Genomic DNA, 8501 nt, shown 5'->3' with positions numbered 1-8501 from the left:
GTACCAAGAAAGGCTTTTAGAAGATTAAAGTAAGCAGATGTCAGAGTCATTTCAAACAAAATCACTGACTCCGCTTTCATACATCTAAAAAAGCCAGTCACTCAAAGCTCTGTCACTTTAAGTAAATTAAGGAAAAAGAAAAAAAAAATGTATTTAGTGTTTTCCAGACCATCTCATTTTAGAGGATTCCAACTCCATTCCTGGAGGAGGGCAAAGAGACTGATAAACAAAATTGCATTAATATGGTTCACCTCATGATAAATGATGGCCATTCTGTGGTAAAATAATTGATACCTTAGCAGTCCATAAAATTTTAAGATATGACAAAGATATTTTGTTTTTGTGTGGAGTTTTCCCTTAACATAACTTAAGTTCAGCATCAATGCGCATCAGTTGAATGGATTTTCCCAGCAGCAATCTCTCTTGAAATGAGAGTTTTTTATACTTAGAGACAGTAGCAAGGCAAACATCAGTGGAAATAGATTTTCCCAGCAGTAATATCTCTTGAAATGAGGGTTTTTACACTGAGAGATAGTAGCAAAGCAAACATCACCACTACTACAAGTACCCTATGAGATCATGCGTGTAACAAGGATGGTACTTACAGCCCTACCTACTACAAAAACAAACGTTATCATTTAATTGCACCTGTGTACAGTCCTGATATTAATGTCGATTCTTGATCAGTCTACCATATGACGTTCAGTAGTAATTTGCTCTGACTGTTGAATTTAACTCGCTCACACTCAAATACTGTGTTTGGATAAGGCACAGCAACTGCTTGTCTGAACTTGTATTTGAGTTTGAGCAAGAGTGGCAGCCTATACAAGCTACAAAATGTTCAAGTGCCCAGCTTCAAGATGGTCATCTTCAAGAGTTTGGGACTCAAGCGCTTGTAGCAGAAATGTGTGAAAGGATTAAGGAACAGAATTATATTAAACTAAGGGATGTTTTGAAAAAAGATAAGAAGAAAGTTGAAATGAATATGCAGGAAAGATTTAAAAAAAGTCTTAGAGACTTTTTGGGAGACTGTTATTAAATCCATTGCCTGTTTAGGGCTAAATAAAATATAATCAAAAAAGGTATGTAAAGTGTATAGTCTGATCAGGGACACTGATTTCCCATTTTCTTGCAGGAAAATATACTAGAAAATCCTGAATCTGGACTGTCTGAGTATGGCAAAAACATGGTATTTTCATGGAAATTGGCATTTTAAGTGAGAATAAATCATTAAGTGCAACATGTAATTCCTCTCACATTTATTAAGATAGTGTCAGCTTGTTTCATTGTGTGTTCTCTATCCTAAATCTGCTTCAGTTTTGCATATGTATAGACACAGTAGAAAATTATAATGAAATTATGATATTTGCCAGTAATTGCACTTAAAAATTGTGGGTCTGATTCCTAGATTTCATCTCATGAAAACAGTATTTTCTTGAGGACCATAAATCAGTGTCCGTGAATCTATTCTTTCAGCATCAAAGATGAGTGTGGTACCTCTAAAGTCTCTGGCAATGTAAACACTGATTTGAGCACATTGTTTATTTGTTGAGGTTTATTGACTGGGATACTGAACTAATTTCAGCTGCAACCCGGGTAGCGCAAAGTGAAAACATCAAGTGCGTAGTAAAAACGTCAAGTGCATACATTCAATGACTGTTGAATATTGCAAACTAATTTATTTTATTTGTTTTTAATTGATAACTGGGTAAGTGAGCTGGTCTGTTGACCCTTTTCATTCAGGAACCAAGTACAATTGTACAAAAAGAAAATAAATAAAAGTGTACTATATAGTGATAGTTATACAAATTAGACACATTTGATAGAATTATGTCATCATGCACATGGATGCAGGTATCATAAAGAGATCAATACATAGCAATAATATTAAGTATATATATATATATATATATATATATATATATATATATATATATATATATATATATATACACATAGGGCCAGATTCAGGAAGCCTCCGTGTAAGATTTATAACTCTTACACGGAGGCTGCAGTGAAACTGTGTGATGTCAGCATGTCATGCATATGCATGAGGTGCATAAGGCATGCTGAATCACACTAGTAACTCTTACACGGTCCGTGTAAGAGAGTAGGGGCGTGTCTGTAGGCTAAGCCCTGCAAACGGACACGCCCGAAGACTAGAATGGCTGAAAGTAAACAGCCACGAGAGAGGCCATGGAAATGTGCATAAACACACTACACAACACATGCCCCGATAGACCATCACTGTATAAAGTGAAGAGATGTAATAAAATTAAATTAAAACCTTTTTTTTAAAACCCGTAAATGTTTGCTACTGTGTGCCTGCAGCGCTGGTGTGCTACTAGCGCAATCACAGTTAGCAATCAGTGGAAAAGGATATAAGAACTAAATATGCAAAGTAAGCCAAGAAGTAATAGCTTAGCGGTAGAGTTGCCGGCCTAAGAGTAGGCAGGCAGGGTTCGAGCCCACACAACAACCTTTTTTTTTTTTTGTAAATAAGCACTAAAAAGCCCCCTGACAGTATTGTACACATGTAAATGTATTCCCTTTTGTAAAATGGAATGAAACGGAGCATATATTCTGAAGTAACACAATAACAAAAATAGTCAGAAATGTACTGATAGGTAAGCTGCTGTGAGACGGAGTGCCCGTAGCTGAGTAGTGTTTAAAAAGCTGTAAACTGCATGCCTGTTGCTAGGCATCGGTTTAACAGAGTGAAACTGTTTGCAACTAGCTGTGCTTAGCTGAACATGTGTGTCACTAGCCAATTAAGGTTTATCCCAGCGCACACCGCTTTGCGCGCGCCCCACAAGCTAACTGCCAGTGCGCATGCGTTAGCTCCGCGAAAACGAGCGCAGACCTGGTTTTAAGTGCTTAAAAGTGCTTTTGGCATGTTTGATTGACAGGTCTCAACTCATTTCTGTCAGGAAAATCAAAAATCAGTTGCCAGATTCGAACCCAGGATACCATGCACTAGAGTCAAGGTACTAAACCACTAAGCCATGACAGCAATACCTAGAAATGCAGAAATAGCATATATATGGGATAAAATCCAGAATGGAGCATGATAAAGCATTTTCAGTGAAGTAGATACAATTCCAAAATGGCCAATCAGAGAAATGTGCGGGAAAATCGGCATATATAAGCCCCATAGGCGGGAATACACAGCAGAAACGATTGTAGATCAGAGCTGCAGTCAGAATGAGTGGAGTAGGTGAGGGGCGTTGCTTTCGAGCACAGTGTTGGGGCGTTGAGGAGTCCAGATACATGGTCTGGCTCCTTGTCCACCATCACGAGGCCCAACTCATGCAGGGCCAGGTCTCATGGGGAGCATATAGGGCAGAGGCATGGGACCAGTTGGCTCATGATCTGACCAGTGCTACTGGCATTCCACGCACTGGTGAGCAGGTCCGTCACCACCATGCGGACTTGAAACGACGCAAGCAAGACCAGTTGTCCGAATGGATCCAGGCGGCCCGGATATGCCCAACGCCCCACTACTGAGTAAGTTACATTTTACTTATGTATGTAAGGATTTCAACTAGCTGATACCATGGAGATGTGTAGTCCAATATTACTTCTTTGTATTACAGCTGCAGGTGTCCGCTCTATGAATCGCGAGATGCATGCCCGTAGGCTGGTGCGGATGCGCCACCGCAGGTTAGTAACCCCACCCAGTACTTGTAAATAAATATTATACTGTAGCATGTATCAGAACACTGCAGTGTATTGATTAAAAGTAATATAATGTGCAAGCAAGATTTGAAAGTCTGCAGGTATGGCTGCAACAAGTTCATCAGTATGCAAGTGTAACTGGAAATATAATTGATAGAATTAAACAGTGCTGTCATACAGATGTCCCACCATTAATTAAATATAGTGTAACCTGCAGTAGTCTCAAGAGTACAGCTTCAGAATCTGAGGTAGTCACATGTGAGATATATCCCCTGTTGAAATGCTGAATCATGACAGAAGTGAGGCTGTTGGAAAGTGTTTGAATCACCACTAGTCTAACATGTGAACAAAGCCTAGAAGTAGCAACCTGAACTGTGAATTTGCAGGAAGTGTGAGACTGACAGAAAGGGTCATGTATGAATAAATAAAGTAGTAATAACCCGGAATATATTAGCCCCAGTGTGTTTCTACAGAACTAAATGCATGTGGGAAGTACAACTTAATATACCAAACTGATTTCAGTGTGTCAGAATCTGGAATGTCTAGCCAAATGCTGTATATGGTGATCACAGTAAACAATTTGCAGATAGAATGAATGATTATCTGACAGACTAAACAGCCATAGTTGTCCCCTGTCCTGTCATCAAAGTGTAGCAGGATGATGTATCTGATCAGATTCAAAATAAGTAGGATAGTGATGTATTTGTAACAGGTGTAGCTTGACAGTCAAATAAAATTTATTTTGAAACATCAGCCTCAACTTAATTGTGTACCTATTATAAATGTAAATCAATGTGTAACATATGAATGTGTCATCACTTTCTATCTCCGCCCAACCCTATAATTCCATATAACAACACCCACTAAATAATGGTATGTGAACATTTCATTAATCATGGACATTTGTCCGTTTAAAAATATATGCATGTCTGTTCGTGCATGTGCCCTGTTCATACCTGCAAATCTGATGGCCTGTTGCCATTAATCAACCCTGCATGTTGTTTGACTGTGTATTTCTGTTCAAATAATGCATGTGATATTGATATGCCCTTGTTCAATGGTGTTAATATCTGGGTGTTTGTTTGATGGGAATACCAATGCATGCTGTTACAACTAATCTGAATGGAATACAATGCCACTAACCCAAACTAACATAACTACTCACAAACCTAGAACGCTTGGGAAGGCAGGTCCCAGCGGACCCACCTCTCCCACCTCAGCTGGTGACTGCACCTGGCACTAGTGCCCAGGCCGGACCCTCCGTGGCCCTGTGCCACCTTCGGGTGGAAGCGCTGCAGGGATGGGGCCCGTCCCCCTCTGCAAGTGTGGCCGGAGGGGTTCGGCCCACTCACCCTCCGCGGTGTCCGGTCTGTGGTGCGTAGGGAGATCGAAGACAGTGTTCTTGGGCCCCCACGCCAGCTCGAGGCTCGTGTGGCACAGCTAACGCCGCCGGCCATTGCCCCGCCTACACAGCCCCCAGCACAGCCCCGTCCTGGGCTGTGAAGGAACAGTGGCAACTGCCTATGGGTGGGGATATCAGTTCCACTGTTGCCATCTGTGGGCTCATGCATCTTGGAAATCCCAACCTCCGTCCCGCCAATTGTGTAACCCCCACGTGTGTCATACACTGCCCCTGTATGCGTCTTGTCTGTCTTGTCTGTTAACCTACCCAACCTACCTCCCCAGCTATACCGACTTCCTTCACCTGACATACCACTCTCACCTGAAAAAAAAAAAGGGCACTCTGTACCCACAAAAAAATTACGCCCATACATAGCTGTCCATGTCGCACACATGTCTGCTTGACATTGAAACAGTTAATTACAATTGGCTCTACAACAACTATTAATGTTGTCCTGACACCTCTCTCAGGGTGAAAGGTTTCTAATGTCTCACCAAAATACATGGAAATGCACAGCTGTTGCTGCCAAAGACATGGGCATCTATGGGCCTTACCTACATCCCTCCTGCAAATCCCACGCTTGTTTCCCTACTGTCTTACCCTCTTTGTGACCCCTTTTTCACCACTTTCCTGTCACCCCTTTTTCTTTTCTTTCAAAGAAATTAGCGCTGGTGTGCGCTTGTGTTAGCTGAGCACACCGCCAGTGCGCACGTGAGCTCCAAGAACGAAGCGCAGACCTGGTTTAAAGTGCTTAAAAGTGCCTTTATGGCACTTTGATTGACAGGTCCTGTACTCAGTTTGAAAGTTTGCTAAGAAAAAAAAATTCCCACTGTCAGTCTCAAACCCAGGACCTTGGTAACATTAGTCTGTATGACCTACCACTAAGCCATGCCTGCTTTGCAAGAACACAGTGCTAAAATAAATATAACATGTAATAGTAGGAATCAGTATAAAGGCAATATAGGAGATGTACTATCCAAAGCATGTCAGGTAGAGTTTTAATGGCCAAATTACTGGATTCCCATACTAGTTCAGTGTGAACAGAAACAGCCCTGCTACCTGTTAGCTTGTACATAATAATGTAAGGTAATGTACATATGTGAAGGTATGTATATCTACACATACATATATATAAATATATATTAATACATATGAAATATAGTTGTAGGTCTCAGTAGCCATACACACTCACTACAGGAAATAGTGAAGATATATGCAGCAACCAGAATCTGCAACACAGCCTGGCTCCTGTGAGACCTACTAAGCCCTTTAACTGCTTAAAGGTGCCTCCAGCACTTTGATTGATAGGCCCTATACTCAACTCAAAAGCAGAATATGAGCATACTAGTAGGCCCTACCACAAGACCATTGTAACACTAGTCTGTATGACCTACCACTAAGCCATGACTCTCATACAGGAATATAGTGCTAAATAAGTGGAACACGTAATAGTATGAATGAAGATAAAGGCAATATAGTATGTCTACTACCCAAAGCATGTCATGCAGACTTTTATAGTCCCAATTACTGGGTTCCCATACTAGTGTAGTGTTAACAGAAACAGCCCTGCTAATTGTTAGCTTGTACCCAATAATGTCAACTAATGTACATATATGAAAGTATGTATATGTACACAGATATATATATATATATATTTATATAGCAATACATATGACATATAGTTGTAGGTGTCAGTATGCATACACACTCACTATAGGGAACAGGCAAGATAAATGCAGCAACCTGAATCTACAACACAGCATGAAGCATGGTAGATGTACTAACCTTCACACTCACAAAACACTGTCAACAGCATACCAGCATGGTCCACGCCTACAATCTGAAAGGGCAACGCCTATCTCACATACCCTTTTATAGCAGTGTCCTGAAATCACAGTGAGACATGCAATCAGTACACACCCAGCTGCATGCAATTAGCAAATGCTGCCTTACAATTGGTGCAGAGGCCATCACATGGACCTATGCAGATACCTACAAAAGCAATGAGTACCCACACTACACTCATGCAATACATTCATTGCACAAAACCGACAGAGAAAGAGAGAGAGAGACAGAGAGAGAACAAAACAGAACAAAACAGAAATAAAGACAGCCAGCAGCAAAACCAGCAGCAGCAGCAGCAGCAAACTTCAAGCAGCACCAGTGACACCAACAGCTGCCACAAACACAGGTAATGCAAAGTAGCAGGTTAATCCTGTGTATACTGTGACACCTCCAAATGTATCATAGTTCACTATCTATAGGTATGTCCATGAGATAGGTTGTGTGTACATAGTCATGAAATATAAACATATGTAATATTGTTGTACATGTGGGCCATAACTAACACTTCCATAGCTTAGAACACAAGGCCAGTTGTGCATATGATGCAGTAGTTCCCAGGGTCAGTAGAGGTTCCTCCTCATTGGTGTGGGACCACTGTGTATGTATGGCACTGTTCAGGTACATATCCTGTAGTATGGCCAGGGTTAATATCAGTCTGTCATGTGGTGCTATGTCCTCCAGGGGTGAATGTAGCACACATCCAGGGATACCATTTCGTAACAGTGATGATATGTGTTCTGCAATGATGAGGGTGGCTCTCACCTGGACATGTGAGAGGATAGGGAGGTTACAGTCATCTGGGATAACTAATAACACGTGTGTAGGACAATGGGGGGTACCTGCACCTAAACTGTCTGCAACAATGTTGGCAATATCTGTGCATTTGGTGAATGTGAAGCATCTTAACACTGCAGACAACAGATGCCTTCCCATCATGTGAATCTGCCCTGTGCTGCAGTAGCCTCCTACTATTGTTATACAATATGCCTGTATCTGTAGTCCACTGGACAGGATTAATAAGTGGTGTGCAGTTGTTCTGGGTTAGATAACTGTGTGCACAGTACATGCAGTATGTGGGATGTCTGTGGTACGATATGCAAAGGTGCTGGCGGTGTGTGTTGTGGCTTCCACTGGCCCAGTGGGCTGCATGGATAGCATCACTGTCATAACTACTGAATAACTGTGTAATAACATGCATACATAGCAAGGTAGTGTACTGTGCTTGTGGTGTTGTTCAGATATGTATATCCAGGCTGAGTAATGTGTGTCCACATCACAGGGTTGGATGGCAGCACACATCCAGTATGTATGGATGAACACCCAGAATGTGTCAGACGTGTCACCTGTGCAGAAGTATCTGGCCATTACCTGTGCATCCCCCACAACACACACACATGCAACATATGGCAGATGTACTATAGCAGTACACACATGTTCATAGGTTCATACTAGGCTATCTGCCCGAGGGCATTTACAAGCCTAGCCCATCGTTTTGTGGCTTACGCCACCCCTTTAGTATGGGGAACCATACCCATTATTTTGCTGTGCCTCTGTCGAGCAGTGACACGGAGGTAAT

At 41.6% G+C, this 8501-nt stretch overlaps 1 protein-coding gene across 1 annotated transcript in view; it reads left to right on the top strand.

The window, feature by feature from the left end:
* Window positions 1-1247, top strand: part of LOC122816604 (acyl-coenzyme A synthetase ACSM3, mitochondrial-like) — a 291757-nt gene extending 290510 nt beyond the window's left edge. The window contains exon 14 of the mRNA XM_044089505.1: window positions 1-1247. This exon is cut by the window's left edge and continues 1889 nt beyond it. The gene's annotated coding sequence lies outside the window, so the exon portion shown is untranslated.
* Window positions 1248-8501: the final 7254 nt, after the last annotated feature.

Source organism: Protopterus annectens, chromosome 12.part0, assembly GCF_019279795.1.
Source record: "Protopterus annectens isolate FY-2018-M chromosome 12.part0, PAN1.0, whole genome shotgun sequence".
Classification (NCBI taxonomy): domain Eukaryota; kingdom Metazoa; phylum Chordata; order Ceratodontiformes; family Protopteridae; genus Protopterus; species Protopterus annectens.
The sequence above is the reverse complement of the archived record's forward strand: the minus strand, read 5'-3'. Positions and strand labels throughout refer to the sequence as shown.